Source organism: Ixodes scapularis, unplaced genomic scaffold, assembly GCF_016920785.2.
Source record: "Ixodes scapularis isolate PalLabHiFi unplaced genomic scaffold, ASM1692078v2 PGA_scaffold9__187_contigs__length_104089568, whole genome shotgun sequence".
NCBI lineage: Eukaryota > Metazoa > Arthropoda > Arachnida > Ixodida > Ixodidae > Ixodes > Ixodes scapularis.
The window spans coordinates 84,641,491-84,660,543 of NW_024609884.1; the positions used below are offsets into that span (position 1 = coordinate 84,641,491).

Consider the following 19,053-nt stretch of genomic DNA (forward strand, 5'->3'; position numbering starts at 1 on the left):
CTCAGGTTCTTACCACGCACTATTACCCAAGTATGCCATTGCCACTGTACCACCCCCGTCGCTTTCAGTACGCGTCGTGCGCCTTTTCAGTGATATTGCTCTTTCATTGGAAACGGAAAAAAAGAAGTCATATTTACTTGCTTTTTTTTCTGTTTCCAATGAAAGAGCAATATCGCTGAAGAGGCAGGCACACGACGTGACGGAAGCGACGGGGTGGCCCAGTGGCAAAAGCATACTTGCCACTTGGGTAATCGTGCATAGTTATACAGCGTATCGGAAGTTTGGTCTTCTTGAAGCCGCCAGAATCGAATTCTCGAGTTTTCAGGTTTTGCTTTGTTTGGACACCGGCAATGAGGTTTTCGAGTTACAAGGCATCCAGGTTCTACTGCAGCCACGCCATGAACGTTGAGAATGAGGCTGACCAATTGAGGCTGACGAAGGAAGAAGGAAAAAAAAAAATAACGAACGCCTTTGGAAGGGGGGGGGGGGGGGGGGGGGGGGGAGAATGAAAACAAAACTCCAGTAGGCTATTTCAAAAATATCAATAGCTACTTACCGGCTGCTAGAGAAAGTCAGAGTGCAATAATCTGTTAGTAACTACACGCGCGCACACCTCCAACATAGACTTGACCAGAATGCATCGTGAATGTAGGTCTCAGAAGAAACATTTTCCTCTCCCCTCCCCCTCCCCTCCCCCCCCTTCCCCCCCCCCCCCCCCCCCCCTCTTTGGATAGGGTAAGCAGAGTTCACGATTCATGCGCGACACTGTTCATAACGTTTTATTTCACATGAAGTACAGACCAGACGGTTTTGTGGCCTGCGATATTGCTGCGCATGAAACGGGAAAACTCTGGCATTCGCACCCTACCACCACGCTCTGCTACATCCTGGTTCGAAGCATGGACGTGGACATGGAAACACGAAGGCAGTCGTCGAAATTCTTTGCGCAACTACGTACTTCGGGCACAAAACAGGAGTTCAAAACCATTGTTTATAAATCTATGTACTGTGTAGTGGAGCGCGAGATCACACTAAGCACGAGGCATGAACCTTCTTTTTTTTTTTTTTAGTTCTACAAAATCATGACTGCTGTGGTGCACAGAACTTGATTGGACGTCCTACATATCTCTCGTCGTCACCAGCCTTTTTGGGCGCGAGTTTACAGCTCTGGTTCCCGAATACACTCGAAAAAACAGCCAGTGCGTTTACTTTCCCGCACTACACTCGAAGAGCCAATCACTGCAACTTACGGAGACAGCTCAGCAAATGGCAATGCCAAAACAGGTTTGAATAAAAATAAAAAAACGCAGTACAGTTGACATTCAAAAAGTTAAACGCAACGCTTGCATTGCTTATCGTCACAAATGACTGCGTTTTTTGGACTAAATATTTTTCAGCATCGTAATTTGCCGAGCTAGCCCACAAATTGCGGCGATTGGCTCTCAAATGTCGTAAAAACGCACGTTTTTTTTTCTTTTTCTTATGGTGTACGCTTTTTTGGGGGCGACTCAAATCTATATGCTGGTCACACAGGTAACACCGCGGCTGGGCATCATTTCTTCGCGTCATTCCGTTACATTTCACGGGTAACAGTGACGAGGTAATACGAAGTTATTTGGAGCGTGTTGAACCGCCCGTATTTTTATTTTAATTTTAGCACTACATAGAACTTACCTGATCATACTCACCGCCAGTGTGGAGCGGCGAAAGCACAGGAGAGCCAATTCTTCCGAGCGGATGCGTACTCCGAGCAATCGAAACAAGCGCAAATTCGGCGCATCATGACCCACAAAGTTCGCTCTTGCCGTTCACTTCCCCTGGTCCTTATCGCGTCGCCTGGCGTTGCCCCGTTCGGGTATTTTATTTTCCAAATTCGAACGTTTGGTGAGTCCCACTAACGACGTAAAGTCCAAGTTGGAACGCTTGGCGTAAACAAAAGCCGCCACTCAATAGGGCCATTACTTCGCGACTACGGTTAAGTCGGGCATTTGCACACGCGTATAACTTACACGAAGTTCCGGGTCGAAATTGGGCTTGCAGGACTCCTTGCGTGTATGGGGACCTTGCATCGGTTGAACCAAATGCGATCACGATTTTAACTTCTGTTTCGACTTCACAGGACGAAGAGGGAACCGTGACGAACAGGCTCGTAGTATCCGGGGCTCAAACGGGGAGCGCTGCCACCTCACCAGTTTCGACGCTCGTGCTAAAAGTGCTGAAATCAGAGGGCACGAAACACACGGCAGATCTCAAGAAAAAACGCATTAAAAAAACAACAACAAAAAAACACCTACCTTTTATCTTGGCCAGCGAAGATTCAGTGCAATAATTTTTATTTCTCACCCTTCACTCACCCCAGGAGATCCCGAAAACATTCACACAGGTGGTTGCTGCTCATCACCATCTTCAAGCTCAACACCTGAAATGAGCAAGCTCCAAGATTCAGTGAACACGCGCACCGTACAGAACGAGTGTCGCCACTTGCCGCGTCTGCTGTACCAAGTCCGGTACAGCAGACGCCCAAATCTGGACACGAAAAGGTACGGGAGAAATCCGGCGGCTACGATTGGCCGGCGACAAGGTCAAGTGCGGCGTTGGCCAATCACGGCCGTCGGATTTCCCGTCGACTTCTTCGCGAAGTGTCCAGATTCAGGCATCAGAAGGCAAGCGCTGGTCGTTATCGTGCTAGGTCAGCGACGTCACTGTCTTAACGTAAATTACGTTTGCAAGGCGTGCAGCGGGCGGCGCGCCACGCTTTACAACAAGTATTTTTCTTTTCCAGTTCCATTAAAATGATGTTTAATAGATTTACTTACCTCTAGATAATATTTACCTTTTGTACGAGTACAGCCTTTTCGGAGAACACTTCACGCGGAGCACACACGACACCTTTCACTCACTTGCTGGACTTTGCACAAAGCCAAGCTTGAGGGTCATTCTGTCGCCCCAACACCACACAACACCACATCACTGCACTCCACCAGAAGCACTTCGCAATAACTAAGCAGCTTCACCAGAGCGGACACGGGCTCATATCCGCAAAAGTTTTCACTAAACACTCACCACATACATATACACACACACACACACCACCACCAGCACGTTGACGGTCAAAATGACACGACTCACAGAAGAGCCTTTGACAATCACCGCACACCCTTGCGTCTGATCACCACACCGTCACAGATCACCAACGCCTTTCGAAGCTCTCGGAAACTTGACTCCGCTGTGCGACTCGGGACACAATGGCACTGAAGCTCACAAATCACTGCACTCACTCGCACACTCGGAAAGGTGAGGCATCACGCACCTTTCGTAGCCCGGAATTGATATTTCGCTCACATGAATCGCCCCACTTTTGCCAAAACTTCACTCCGTCGCTCTGTGCAGGTATTCCGTGGCACATTCCTTACACCTCCTTCACCGCTGGTAACTCGCAAGCACCACTTTACTCTTCATCACAGCGCACTTCACATCACCGTTTTTCCATTAAACACTCCACAATGTACACCGGATGTGAAGCTCTCGTAGTGACCCGCTGGTTTCACGTCGCTCGCAATCAATGCGAAGTGGTCTACACCGCGCACCTTCCACCCACACGCTTCACAAACACGGTCTGCTCATCCGATGCATACGAGGACATGGAAGCACCGTCGGTGATGATGCACACCTGCACATAGCTATGTATGCACATGGCTAGGCGTAGGCACCTCCCCACAATATTCCGGATGCAGGACTGCCTTTCGACGAAAGCCCGTAAGCACACCACACACACGGCACACCACCACAATTTGCAGCGTTGAGTGCTTTCCACAGATCACGAATCCACCATGCGGAATTCACCGCAGCCACACCCGCAGAGCACAGGAGGGACACAACGAAGTAATCCGGGCGAGAAGTGTCGCCTTGCTGACCGCACATAACGCGCAACCTCCAGGAGCACTCCTGCACACACACACACAGCTAATGCTGCCACTCCCTAGCACAAACACATCGACCACGTTGTAATGTGCACATTCAGGCGTAATAACCCAAACACGGGTCCACGCACCTCTTGTACACATTACATTGCGCACTCTTTCAGATACATTTTCCGCACCAACACGAAGCGAACTACTCGACAGCACCGATGCAACTTGCTTCAGCTGGAAGCACCGAAGACGATGCTCTTCCCAAGGCGTCGGCGATAAGAGTTGGACCTACGCTGAGCTGCTGCTCAGGTTTACATCGAGTGCGTGCTTTGGCTTGCTTGTGTTTCTTCATCAATGCATACGTGTAGCTACGCTAGGGGTTTACATGCCGTAAGGCTGCCCTTGTTTTTCTTCTTTTTTTTTTTTTGGAGCTTCTGATGCAAAGTTTATTTAAGATCCCCTTTCGATTCGTGCTTCCTTGTTGAAACTGAGGTCCCCACTCAGGTTTCTTGGCTGTTTCTGGCTTCGTTTGGTAGTAGGGACTGGCGTTTCCTTCTTTCTTGCAAACTGGAGCTAATGGCTAGTGGTGCTCAGGAATTCTTCGTCGGCAATCTGTTGTGGGGTCACACAATTGATTTGCTGCATCTTCTGGTGTCTACCGTCGACTTCCAGCGCAGCACACTTTGCCGGGAGAAGTACTCTGTGCAGTGCCTGCCACGTAACATATCAAGGAGTATGCCGTAAGCGAGAAAGAAATCAAGGCACGCGAGATCACTAAGACAGGAGATGTTATGCACCAACAGTCAGTAACAGTACAATTAGCGATAAACGATAGCCACTTCCTACTGAATTTGTCCTGAAGATGGCAATTTGGGCCAGTTGGTTCATGATCGAGGACAGGCTCTGAAAAGACACAAAGACGAGAAGCGACGTAAACCCTGGCGCCAGTGTTTACGTCTCTTCTTGTCCTTGTGTTTTTTCGGCGCCTGTCCTCGGTGCATTTGTCACTTGAGAAATGTAGACTAGTCCAGAAGCTATGGCCATCTCGTACAGGTAGATAAAAAAAGTGATTAACAATGATCGCCATTACTGCTTATCAAGCGGTCTTCTATTATTAGTATATTAACATGCACGAAGAGATTACACGTAAAATAACCGTTATTTCTGCACTTGATGTACTGGGCCGTGCTACTGTAGACAAGATGTGGGCCGCACTCAACCACATTAGCTAGATTAAGTTCCACGCTCATTTTCTTATTTCAGCCTGTTACATTTTTACGACAAGCTACCTCGGCAGCTCCATCAAAAAAAAAAAAAAAGTTTTTGTGGGTGTGAGGAAGTGGCGAATTCAAACCTCCGCCGAGGTGCCCGCTATGTGACGGAGGCTTATTGCAGAGAAGGCGGCTCAGAACTGAGCAACCCCCTTCTCTCTCTCTCCCCCCCCCCCCTTTTATAAACACACACACGCACTCGCTGAATTAATGTTAGTTCTCAGCTTGCTGCAATCAATTAAAAACCAAGCCCTCGATTCTAGAATTTTAAGTTTTTTCTAGTATTAAACGAAAGGTATAAAAATTACGAATAATTTATCTAGGGAATGTACTAACATTCAGCACAAAAGTATATGTTAAAGTCAACAAGACTTTGAATCTCACTGTAGGTGTTCAAATATATACTCCGTTTCAAACATCGCGTGCAACGCTGGGAAAGCTACTGAAGAAGTGCGCATGAAAAAACACACAAAATTGTGTTACTCCGCGAGATTTCGTGGACGAGCGGTACAAGGCGCTGCTCCGGCGATGCCGACGATGCCGACATCTCGATGGCGGTGGTTCGAATCCACTTAGGGCGCAAAGGTTGTTTTTTTTTTTTTTTTCCTCGACCGATTTTTTGTGCAAGATTGTGCGTATTGCGGAAGTGCATATTTCAATTCCTCTTTTCTTGTTGATTTTTATTTATAAGAAGGTAGACAAGGGGCTGGTGTTCCGCTCGAACTTGCGGCGGCCTCGTCAAAACGGAAGAACGGTCGAGATCCAGGGCGTCTCTATTTAAAGCCGTTTATTTACATGGTAGCGTGAAAATCAGAGAGTACCTTGAGAGTGTGGTGGACGGTCCTTTATATAACGAATATTGTGATTAGGGGACCGCACTGCCATTGTTCAGACGGCTTGGCATTCCCTCACGTGATGTGACTTCATGGAAGTTTCCTTCAGAGTCAGAATACTCGCCGGTGTATGAAAGAAGTCATCCAGACGGCAGTATCTCGGTGCTCTGGTGCCGGCGCCCACATGAACCGGGAGTGATTCACAATAGACGCGTACACAACACACGGCACTCGAGATCAGGATCGAGTGTTGTTTCCTTTTCGAGGAAAGCAGGGGCCTCGGAATACAGGCACGGGCATGTGCGTCGTTTACTTAGCCGACCAAGGTTAAGGTGCCTCAGGCAGACGGAGCCGACCATGGTTACGGTCCCGCAGGCAGAAGAACCCAGACACTTCGGAATGCAATCACGGGCACCGCCTGCTGTAAGGTCCCGCAAGCAGACGGAGCCGTAGGCACGATTCATCACCGACACAGTTCCTTCTTGAGGCTTGTTTCACTTTGAAGCCATAAGGCCGATTTCAACACCAGAAATAACAGGTGGCAGTTCACAACACTGTCCGCGTGCTCGGAACTTTCAGGTTGCGAGGTCTTCGCTTCGGGGACGCCACCTTGCCAGACACTCCGGTGTCGTTACTGACCGTCTCCAGGACCTCACGGACCGACGTCTCCGGGAAACACGTTCTTGAACTCGCGTACACGTTGGCGATCACCTGCTTGCACTTTTGCGAGATCTTCACACAACGAATCTTCGAAAATATCCGAGCAGGAAAAGAAAGCTTCCCGCGTAAGACGCCATCTTCACGAAACCGGCGAGGCAGGGTCAGCCGCACAACCCGAAAACCCGAAGCGAGTGCGAGTGCCGCACGAACGAAAACGGAAAATAATTTGGAGTAGTTTACATTATATTTTCCTTTTTATTGAAAAAGAATTGGTGTTCCCTCGAAATCATAACGCCACTATTAGTTACTAGCTCCAAAGATGTACACTTTTCGACTTTTTTTTTTTTTTCAGGGGCCGCACTATTTTGTGGAGCGAACGTAGTCGCGGTCGGCTGTGCGAACCGGCGCGCTAGCTTTGACTACATTGCACGCTATGTTTGAAACGGAGTATAGACAAGCTAAGGAAAGTGCACGCTGCGTGACTAGCTCAAAGCAGGAATTACCTTGCATGTTTTATGCTCCGCCGGCCACACAACGAGATTGTGAAAACTAAAAGAAAAAAAAAAATCATGAGGCATGAGAGAGATTCGCAAGCTGCGAAAACTTCTAAAACAACAAGAGAAATAAAAAAAAAAAAAAAAACGGTGGAAAGGGAAGACGTAAGACGCTAGACAAGGCACGGCACCCGTGCCTGGAAGGCTGTACCTAAAGTTAACGTTCGCACCCCATACAGCTGGAAGTTTTTTCTGCGCAATTGCGGCAAAAGCAGAAAAACGGAGCTTTTAAAGTAACCGTACTTCATATGACGTGCGTGCAGAAAACAGAGCACGCTTAAACAATTCCACCGGTAAATAAATGAGAAAAAAAAAAAGTGGATGCCGTTCCGAAGCTTGTTTTTTAGACAACTTGCAATGCACCAGCTAAGCGACTCGCAATCATTATAAATTGATTCGTAAATCGGCAAAAGAAAATTCGGATCTTCAGAAAAAGCTGATATACCGCACACTCGGTCTGCGAAGTGAAGCTTGTAAAGCAAATCGGTTTACAACGCGTAAACGTACCCCGGTCGGCAAAACAGAGCGGGCAAATGAAATAATCATCTCTGAGATAAATGCCGACTTGGAAGGCGGGCTAGTCAGGCTAAATACCGAACGCGCCCATCTGCTCGCTTCGTAGAGACGTCGCTAAATCTTGACTAGCTTCCGCTTTGAAGAAAAGAGATAATGAAGAAAACAAGTGTTCTGCAGCCGAAATATCGAATGCCGCGGAACAAAATAACGGAGACAACGTACCGTGAGCATGGCTGGGGCCGGCAACGGCGGCATAAACGAAGGACCGCCATTTTAGGTTTACCAGAATCACCGCAGTACCGCCGCTTCGCTGCTTCGAAGAACCGCTTCCGTGTTACCGGCCTTTGCGGCAGTAACACGCAAGTAGGAATGCACCAACTATAATCCTTGACTAGTTTCAGGGGTTTTGGTCGCGATCGAAAGCGAGGAAATAATAAAACGAGCCGGCGACACAAAGCTACATCCACCACTGGGAGGGAAACGACCGTTGAGTGTCTTTCTTGTCCTGAAACTCCCTATGATTTGAAGCGGGCGTCAGGGATGTCCCTATTCACTCAGAAAGTCCCCGGGTCGTGGAATTTTCCGGAAGCGCGCTTCAAACCAGCAAGCGCTGTTATAGCTGAGAGCTCACCCTCTCTTTTAGGGGCCAGGGAATGTTCTTGGGGACGTTGGTGAGTCAGATGTTGGCGCCTTTTTGGGTTGATCGGAGATTTTTCAACTCCCCGTACTTTCGATTTTTTTTTTCTTTGGTAGAAAACGCAAGAACGTCTGCCTGGTCACGTGTTTGTTCTAGAGCGCAGAACCATCGTATCATCAACGACGACAGCAACAGGAGTTGTTCCGAAGTTCCAGGAACCCGCGCTCTCGGAATTTATTTTTCCCTAAATTAATATTTTGTTTCGTTATTTTTTGTATTACCTAAAATGCGGGGATTTTTGAGTGTCAGTTCAATGTTATTTCGGCAGAAAAACGCAAATCGCTTTGGAAAAAGAATGCACGAGGAGCGTTATCATGACGACTTTAACCTGAGACTGGGGCAGGGGGATTTTTTTTCTTTTTCTTACAGTGGTAGAAAAAGAAACAGGGACAGAGTCGTCTCTGGCTCAGTCAATTTTTATACCATAATATATATATATATATAATTATTATTATTAAACGGGAACTGACATGCAACTCTTCAAACGTAGTGTAATTACTAGACTGTAGAGTATGCAAAATGCAATACGTAGGACAGACTGAGACAGCGTTTAGACTACGCTTCAACAACCACAAAGCTCACTCTAAATCTAATCCAAGTCTCCCTCTTTCAAAACACCTCCGTCTCCCGGAGCATTCTTTCGATAAATTACCTGTGACATTACTGGAAACTGGATTTAGATCGAACCGGGAGCGCGAACAGCGAGAGTCATACCTCATTTACAAATTCAATACTATAGAAAAAGGAATAAATGAGAGTCCAGGAACACTTGCATCAATAAGAACATTAATTTAGACTACCTTTCATAGTGGTACAGTTTTTTCGACTGGAAATGGACCGCCGTGATTATTCTATTACGACTCCTATATTGTGCATGCATGCTATCTTCTGTGGAACCGTGCTGTTCCCGTGCTGTTCCGTTGCACGCGTGTGTCATTAACCACATCTCACGAACATACCCCCCCCCCCCCCTTTTCCCCGTATACCCTCTCGTCTCTCTTTTTTTTTTTTTTTTTACAGTCAGAAGAGGGGACAAACAAATGTTTTTTTTTGTTTTTTGTTTTTTGCGATGTTTTTATTTAATTTTTTTTTTTCTGACACGCCCGGCGTGACAGGGGCGACCGTCGCGGGGATGCATTGGCTCGTTGGGTGCCATCAACCACGAAGACGTCGCCTGTTTACGGCCTATTGTAGCCACTGTTGTAGGCGTTCAAGCGCACTTCGAATTTCGCCGCCCCGCAGGAGGAGCGGGCTCAGGTCAAGTTGTTTGCTATGTAGGCACGCGTACCTTGTTATAACTCTTTTTTTTTTCTTTTTTTTTTGCAATTGTGTTGTTTCGGATTTTTTTTTTTTTTTTTTTTTTTTCAAAGTTCTCAACTTTTTGCCGTAGCGATATGTACCAGGTGTTGTATGTACTCACTTGCAAGCCATCTCCCAACGAAGCCGAGTCTCTTGGCGAAACTGTTGATTAAGCTTCCGGTGTTTGTTGTTTTTCACCGTGGGTTTTTCACTTCGTGATATATATATATATATAAATACGGCAGAAAAACGTACTTGAGACGGTTGTTTGAAGTTTTATAACAAATTCGTCAAGTCAGTCGACGCTTCGGCCTGAGACAGACCTTTTCCAAGACTGATTACACGAGACGAAACTATTGACGCACCTTGGCGATGTCTGTGTCGAGTCTATCGTGGGGCTTTTGAAGGAGCCATATGTTTTCAATTAGCATAATCTCTCGACGTCATGGGTCACGTGATGTAGCCAAGGTGTGTTAATATTTCGTCTCGTGCAAGCAGTCTTGAAAATGGTCTGTCTCGGGCCGGAACGTCGACTGACTTTACGAATCTGTTATAATACCAGAGTTCAAACAACCGCCTCAAGTACGTTTTTTCTGCCGTTTATACTTTTCGGCAGCCTGCGCTACATTTCTCTCTTTTTCTCTCTCTCTCTCTCTATATATATACATATATATATATATATCTTCTGCCCCAGTTTTGGGTTAAAGGGACCATGATAAGCTTCCAGCAGCGTGCCTGTGCACTGATTGTATTTTCCCCCCAAGGAGCGTTTTAAATCTTCTCGTCCTCTTGGCGTGTGGCCAGCCGCGGTGCAGCTCTAGCCTCCTCCGTGGTACGGCAGAACTGCTGGCACGGGGTGTTGCGCCAGAATAAGAAACTACGGCTGGACAGAAAGGAAAATCTGCACAAAGCTGCCGACTGATGGCGCTGGCGGCATCATAGGGACGAGCCGCCATGCATCCAATTCAAAGGGAACAGCCGCCATGTATTCATCCATCCAGCCATCCAGAGCGAGCACCAGCGTCACCCTGCGGCGCGCGGCCAGCCCGCGAGCCGCAGCGTCATGTCGGGGCCGCGTGTATACGTGAAACATTAGCCCTGGTCCCTTCGTTGTCATTATTTAAAAGAGACCGTAAAATCAGCGATCACTCTGTCCGCAATAAAGAATGTCTATGGACCTTACCCACGCGGTTGCCGCCATCTTGAGTTGCGAAACTGCCTGTATGCCGGAAAACATCGTTTTGCTCTCGCCACACAACTGGGAGAAGCTCACGTTTTAATCGCGACAGTCTATCATTCTTGTTTTGTCTTTTCTATATTCGTTTAATTGTTCCAGGTCTTTATTTTTATTTTTTCTTATATATATATATATTTTTTTTTTGTCTTCCCGTTTACTGGATTTCTCAATTACGTGGCTGGAAAGGTCTTGAATATGGTTGAACATATGCAGCTCGCAGGGTTCTGAAAGCGTATGCAAGAACACACGCACACGCACACACAAGCACGCGCGCACACACACACACACGCGCGCACGCGCGCACTGGATCACAAGTACATTCATAGTTGAGCGGACCATGTTGGGTGTAACTGTGCTCACTACTCTGGTGTTTTGACAGAATTTACCATGGTCCAGATTTTTTTAAAAATTATAGTGAACAATGTTTTCCCCCCGCTAACGACGTAGCATATGTCAGATGTCAACTTGTCAAGTCGCAAATTTTAGTTTCGGGTATTTAAGCGAAACAAACTAAGAGACACGGAAAAGTGTGTACAGTTGTTCAAGTTAGGCGCGCAACAAATGCTCAATTTTTCTGCCTTGCATGAATATACACAGGAAGCAGTTGCGGACGTATATTTGCTCCGAGAATCTCGGAAAAGAATGGGATACAGAAAAACAATTACTTCTTAGCACGGCCTAGGTCGGTAGCTACGAAAAAGCTGGCAGCCCACTGAAGAGCTAATGATAGCACTTTAAATATAACGTTATAAAGCAGGCGAACAGGTTAAACATTTCTAAAACCCAAGACGGTGGCTACAAAGAGGGGACAAACACAAGACGTCTTGTGTTTGCCCCCTCTTTGTAGCCTTCGTCTTGGGCATTTTCGATTCTGGTGTTAGTAAGCGTTCGGGTTATCATATTTCCTCGCAGTGAAGAAATATCAGTAATTCGTGTTCCGGTCTGAACCGAGTTGCCCTTTAATAGAGAGAGAAAAAAAGAGGCAAGGGTATGACAGCACTTGTAGCATATTTATACATGAAAAGGGGGTCTAGGCCAACTCGTCGAGAGCCCACTCTTCGACAGCCAACTCGTCGGCGGCCCATTCGTCGAATAGGCCAATTCGTCATAGGGCAACTCGTCGAAGGAAAACTCGTCGAAGAGGTACACTGGTCGCCGCTGTTTCAAAGCCATAGTATAGGGTAGTTCCAAGTCACCAGGCTCAATCTAAAATGGACCATAAAAATCGATGCCTGCACGTAACAATCGAAACTTTTCGTCAAAGGTAGAATTCACAGGTCGATTTCTTCTTGTAAAATTACAAAGCGTAGCTCTCTTTCTGTAAAAAATAAGGCCCATAAACTTTCCAGGGTCTACGGCGGGCAGCAACGCAGACGACAGGGGTCCATTAGCGGGGTGTGTTTAGCGTTCGTATTGATAGATGGCGCTACCTCCTCATCTCGACGGCTCGCGACCACCGTGGTTTATAAAAAGGAATATAATCTTCTTGAAATGCACCTTCGGTTAAAAAATAAATGCGAACAATAAAAGCAAAACTTAAAGTTAAAAAAAAAAAAAACGCGTCTGCATAACGGCGGCGCTTTTGCTGCTAACGGATTTCGTCTGCCTGTCGTTCGCTATCTTTCGCTGGTCGGCTGCACCTTCAGACGCTGCTCCTGACGCCATCTATCAATACGAACGCCAAACACACCCCACTACTGGACCCTGTCGTCTGGGTCGCCACCCGCCGTAGACCGTGGCAAGTTTCTTGGCCATATTTTTTTACTAAAAGAGATCTACGCTTTGTAATTTTACAAGAAAAAACCGACCTGTGAAATACATCTTTGACGAAAAATTTAATACACGACGTTTCGGGAAGAGACTTCCCTTCTTCAAGTGTGCAGAAAATACAGTTGCAAAGCGCTTTTAGAGAGACCAAAGGAGAGGAGGAGCATTGGAAAAAGCGAAAGAAAAAAGTCATGTATAATAGTACAAGTAAAAACACTTGAGCATGAAAAAACTACATTCCAACGAAACACATATAAAAAAGAAAAAAGAGAGAAGTGGTAGTTTTAAGGGCAACATGGTCGCGGCACTCGTTAGCGAAACCAAGAAAATACATCACAGGCAACGGCCTCCGTCACGTTAGAGTTAGAGCTCCAGATCCAGAAAAATAACAACATACAGGGGTCAAATCGAGTGAGCCCAAGCCAGTATAACGCCGAAGCAAACGAAGGTTATAAATAAGCCCGAAGTGTGTGTAAACGGACACCAGAAATGTCACATGTGGGTGGCACCGCTCAACAGAATACCGAGAAATACTCCTTAACACGCCTCCCAACTCAATCTCCCACCTCCCCGCAAAAAAAAAAAAAAAAAAAAAAACCGATTGAGATATGTGGTATTACCAATAGATTGGGAGGGTAAAGCTAAAGACACCACTGTGGCATCGCTCAACGAGACGGCGGCCATTACCGGCCCATCCCGCCAGTAATGACGCAGGTTTCTGCCTTGCTCTGCTCAAGCAGCCGTTTCTTTTATTTCCTAGCGATAATGACGTATGCACATGACATAAAAAGTACAAACAGAATAGAAACCCAAAGAAAGTGGCCAGGCTTGACAATATATTTTCCCTCTTTAAAAAAGAACGTATTGGAATTTGGGAGGAATATCTATTCCACAACATAATCTTTGTACCAGTCCGGTTGCCTTCGTTCTCTGGTTGATCTCCGCGGCAGCTGCTGGCTTTGATGCTCCACTACCGGTTGCTATGCAGGTTCGTCTTCATCTCCTGGAGGCATCTCGAGCTGCTCTGCATCTGCGTTAGCTCCTTGGGTTGCCAAAGCACTCTATTCTCTTGATGCACTTGTAGAGGGAGACGCCACTGGCTGCAGCTCACTCGATGTACGACTTGCAACCACATGCGGCACGCTTGATGACTTCGAAGCGTTCCAGGTTGTGGGATTCGACTTGCCTTACTGCACCACGAGGTCGATCTCACTCCGTAGCTCGATGTTGACGACTGCTACGGCCGGGTCCGTCCGGAGGCTGCCGTGGACTCCGAGGAGAGGATTCACTCCAAAACACAAAGATACTGAAGGAGCGGGTTTATTTGGCTCCTGTGCCACGACGCTGTCCCCGTCGGCCAAACTAATAAAAGAAAAGAGCGGAAAAAGGTCGGCGCTGTCGCATTAGACAGATTCACCTGGAGGGGGCCCACGCTAATAGGCAGATTCGTGGAAAGGGGAAAGCTCCAAAAAGAACGAGGCTCCGTGGCCCAGAGCCTTCCCCGGACGAGAGCCTCGGCCGCGAGAGAGAGAGAGAGAAGTCTTGCAAAAGAGGAAAAACCATCGTTGGAGTTACAGCCATGGCCTCGGCCGCCGTTTGCGGGCCGCTTATCTAGCCAGCGGAAAGTGGACGCGCCCGGGGTAGGTAGTGTGGCTCATCCCGCAGATGGGCCGCGTCCACAATCATTTCCGAAGGGTGCGCCGGAGGCACTTTCACCCAAAAGGGCGAGGGTAGACACGCCCTCTTCGAGGAATGCAGCCTTGCCCCCGTATCCGGGATGACGTCGCCATAACGCTCCCACGGCCTGCATGTGATAGGGAGACGGGAAACACGTGGTTCCCACAAGTTCCCACAAGCCTTGGCAAGCTTACATTTGCACGGGCTTGTCTGCACGATCAGAGACATGGCGGCGGCCAGTCGTCCCGTTTGCAATCGTCTATATTACCAATATTACTCTATATGACCTATAGCTTGGAGCCCAATCTATACACGAACTCATCTCTGTTAACGTCACGGCGCGGTGGTGGCGCGTTGGACGCACTTCCGGTCCGGGGCTGTGGGCGGAAGTGCCCATTTGAGACGTGTATTCCTGCGTTGTTTTGAAAGGAACCAGACAAAAATTTGCCTTCTCGTCAAAATGCTGCGACCTGGGCTGTACTAAGAGTGTCGAGAAAGTTTTGAAGGTCAGTTTTCATGCGCTCGGTTCGTCCGAGAACGCGGATATGTCCAGTGAAAAGGGAAAACCAGACGCCGCCGGACCACGATTGCTTGGGCGGGAAGCATTTTGGGTTAAATTCACGGATACTACTGGCCATCAAATTTATTTGTTTTGTTCCAAAATGAACGCCGGAAAATCGTCAAGTTGTACGGACCACCTGCGAACTACGTTCAGTGCGTCTTCAAGTTCAAAAGGTCGCCTGATCGTTCGAACTGTCGTCTGCTCTTTCAAACGTTTCTGCTTGTCGTCTGCTCTTTTAGAGGACACCGGCCCGTAGACCAAACGTGGGCCCGGTACCTCAAAAGACTTAAGTTTGAAGGTTGGTAAGCAGGCTCGACAGTAGATACAAGAAGATGTTGATCCTTGTTACCACTGGCCATCACCGACTTGTTATGCCTGATTCACTTGGTTAGATTCTGCTTGCGATTTTCAGTATCGACGTCGACCAAGCTACGGTTCACGCTTTCGCAGTCCGAGCGACGTCGCTACTGAAAATTGCGAGCGAAATCTCATCATGTGAATCAGGATTTAGCGTACGTTCTGCGGCGTCCACGCGGAATGAATCGCCGCATATCAGATTAATCACGCGAAGTTTTGCGGTGTAACGAACCTCGTTAATTTCGCTGACGCTGCTCAAGTAGTCAGACATCGTTAGGAGGACGTAGAATCAACAATTCCAACGCGAAAAAGAGCGCGGGGACTCACACCGGCGCCGACAACATCGCATTTCAATGGTTTGTTTATGGGCGACGGCGAGCTTTTTGCCCACACCCCCATCGCGCATGCGCGGCGCCGGTGGCGTCCGCTAGGGGCGCTCCGGGCGCTCCGGTTTGTTTGTAAACATGAGTTGGTGTATAGCGTCGCCGTTTTGGTAGCTCACGGCATTCTGAAAATGACGCGGCTGCAGATCGCTTCAGGCGCCGCGTTCGCGTGTCCGTCTCTTGACATTCGGTGACCATAGCAGACGCACTTGATGTGCGGAAGGAGACGGCGGAAGGAGACGGCGGTGGAATCGTGATTCGAATGGACGGCATACACAATTTTAAATAAGAAGAAGATGATGAACTAAGGTATAGTCACGCGCACATGTCCGCGGTGTTCGCAGAGTCTCGCCGGTAGCCGTCCGCTGCCTTCTGAGGCTTTTGATGCTTCGTCAACCTGCGGGTGTCGAGCAGACCGCCTGAGTAACGGCGAGTTCTAGGGTGTCTCAATGTTTCGCACTTGCGATTAAGGACTCTTTAGAAAATTACGTCCTTTTAAGGTCTATCTAAAAATACTACACAGTGGCGTGCGCAAAAGACACCATAAAAGTGGCAAGCCTTTCAATTAAATACAGTCTCCTGGAAGTGAGAATAATATAGGTATAGGCGTCGATTAAAAAAAAATTAAACTGATTAATCTCCACTCTTTAATCGAATAATTAATCGATTAATCAGTTTTGTACATTCCCATGCATGTCGGATGTCACATCATGGCATTCCACAAGACTAGGAGTTTTCACTACAAATCTTTCAGTCGTGAATGAATAATAATAAAATAGAAACAGCTGTCGATCGCAACGGTGTTCCACACTATACGACACAAACCGCAGGAAATTACAAATTGGTAAAAAAAACAAAACATATACAGGGTGTTTTTTTTTTAATCTTTATAGATTTGTTTTAAAAATGCCTGAAAGCTATACTTATGCGGTTTGAGCGAATGAGTTATACGGTCAGGGGGACATTATGTGGGTGGCTAATCTTTCAGATAAGTAGGCTAATTAATTAAAATGGGTTAATTAACTTTTTAATTAGTGAAAATAGACATATGGCTCCACTTAGAAACTCACTGAGCGTCATTGAAAACCACTATATCAACTCTTTTTAGAACGACCTGAAGCTCGTGGGAAACTTGGGGGCGCACCAAAGTTACCACTCGTGCATGATGCATCAGGCGCAAAGCTAGCAGTGGTGGAACGCGGATGATTAGATTATCATTGCGTTCTGCCACTGCTAGCTTTGCGCCTGATGCACGAGTGGTAACTTAGGTGCGCCCCCGAGTTTTCCCACACTGTTAGCAAAAATAGCTGGCCCAGCCGTGTAAACCGTTGTCCCATAGCGGACACGTCGAAACGTGTTCGTTTTACACGCAGCCATCTGTGTTTTTCGTCTACTCATGATGTGCTGTGTAAACTTAACACGATACACCGTGTTTTTCTTCCGCTATGCACGGTTGAGCGTGTTGGCTGAGCGTGCTCATAAAACATGGCGGCCAGCAGCCGAGAACAGGCGAGAGACGAGCCCAGCGAGCCGCGGGCCTTTCAGCTGAATTGAGAGCACACAGGACGGCGTTTGTTCTCGTTCGCTGTCTTTATACACACTAAACAGTCTCCAAGCGGCGGACGTAGCTACGTCAGCTACGTGCAAAAATACGTACGTGCGTCGTCGGCATCGGTAGCTACGATCGAGCCGCTAGACAGAAAAGCGAACCTAAATGGACAAATAACTTGAACAAACTATTTGAAATCGGGCGGTAACTTGCGCCACCTAGCGGAATTTCTAGCAGTCTATATAAAACAAACGAGTTTGCTAATACGCTACGACCGATCACAAGGAGACGCAACCCTACGTACATCACAGACAACACCAATACCACGCGTTAAACATCACCGACATATACACAAACACAACACCGACACTGCGCCCGACACTTCCAACTCAACTTGCTTGTCTCCCCGCTGCGTATATAAGCTTGACATGTGCGGGTGAGCTCTTTAGTCGCTGACCGTTACAGATTTATAGAAGAAGAAACAAAACACGGCGCAATGGACAGCCGTACGTAAGAACTGTTTGCATTTAAAAACTATGGAGGAAAAATCTATAATGTTAGTCCGTTGCGAAAAATAACGATGTATTGACAATAAATCCTAAACCGGTCATGAAGAGGTTCGAATTTTTGTTATTTTCCTGCTAGACCAGTGTTATGAGCAGTCCGATTAGCTTAAATCAGATAAAAAAAAATTGGGATTTTTTCATTATGCAGTTAATAATAAATGAAAATGATCCGTGCACAAAGCATTTTTTATATATTCTTGTGGAGGACATGTGCTCAACACTTCACTTCCGCTAGTTGCAGTACGGGAGCAGATGCCTTCACTTTTGGGTCGTGTTGATGCAGTTTGTTGTCGTCTGTCGTGTCGGTGTTGAGCGGAGCGGTGAGGCTCGGGAGTTCGTGGCCGGTGTTATTCGTGATGACTGGTGTGGGGCGCTGATGCGTCTTTTTTTTTTTTTTTTATACTGCCACCACCCCGAACTTTGAAGATACACGGGCCCGTAGCACTGATGCTTAATCGCGAGCTCCTTCTCTGTTGACGTCGCTTTCCTGGTACCACTCGTGGATATTGCAAGCGTTTAAACAGTGTGCACCGTCTCGCCTACATCCCCGGTGACGTACTCTACCTGTTGAAACGTTTTGCTTCCGTCATTTTGGAGTACGCAAGGCAGTTATCTCGTTGCTCTGGTTCCGGTTATAAAAGCAAGGCAAAACGCTCGTAGTTCCCGCCCTCAGTACACGTTGAACATCTTCCACACTTTGACACCGGATAACTGAATGAACGAGGATCTACATTCAGTTCGGAGGTCACTCTCGCCGCTTCCTCACCGTTGAACAGCAGGATCAGCTGGTGACAAGCCACGAATGAAAGCATCCGTGGCTTGTGGGCATCAACAGCCCAAGCGCACTCGGTGCCGACGCGGGCGATACGGGTTTCTGTCAACCGGGAGGCCAGCACAAACCGTGACCGTTCCAGCTCTTCGTCATGACACGGTGTTACAGAGAGCAGGGAAATACAACTACACAGACCACCGAAGCAAACGCACTGCTATCGTGAATCTTGGCTTGTGATTGCGCCTTTGTAGATCATCTTATTCGTGAAGACCAACGGAGCGATCAATTGTAATTCTGTTGTCTGTATGTTTAGACAGCGGGAAGTTAGTGAGCCCCGAGGGTGTCTGGTGTGTTCGTTGGAGATAAAAGCCAATGCCGTACATCGCTCCTAGTCTGACGTCTTCAACGTGCATCACTCAATAGTGATACATGACCGCTCGCC

The 19,053-nt window shown here is 47.4% G+C and overlaps 1 long non-coding RNA gene across 1 annotated transcript; it reads right to left on the minus strand.

Annotated features, from left to right (window-relative positions):
• Positions 1-1,054: 1,054 nt before the first annotated feature.
• LOC121047281 lies at positions 1,055-8,241 on the minus strand. The gene is made up of 3 exons (XR_005798509.2): positions 7,968-8,241; positions 7,179-7,224; positions 1,055-4,622 (listed from the first exon to the last, which is right to left on the minus strand). It is a non-coding gene; the product is annotated as an uncharacterized LOC121047281 (long non-coding RNA).
• Positions 8,242-19,053: the final 10,812 nt, after the last annotated feature.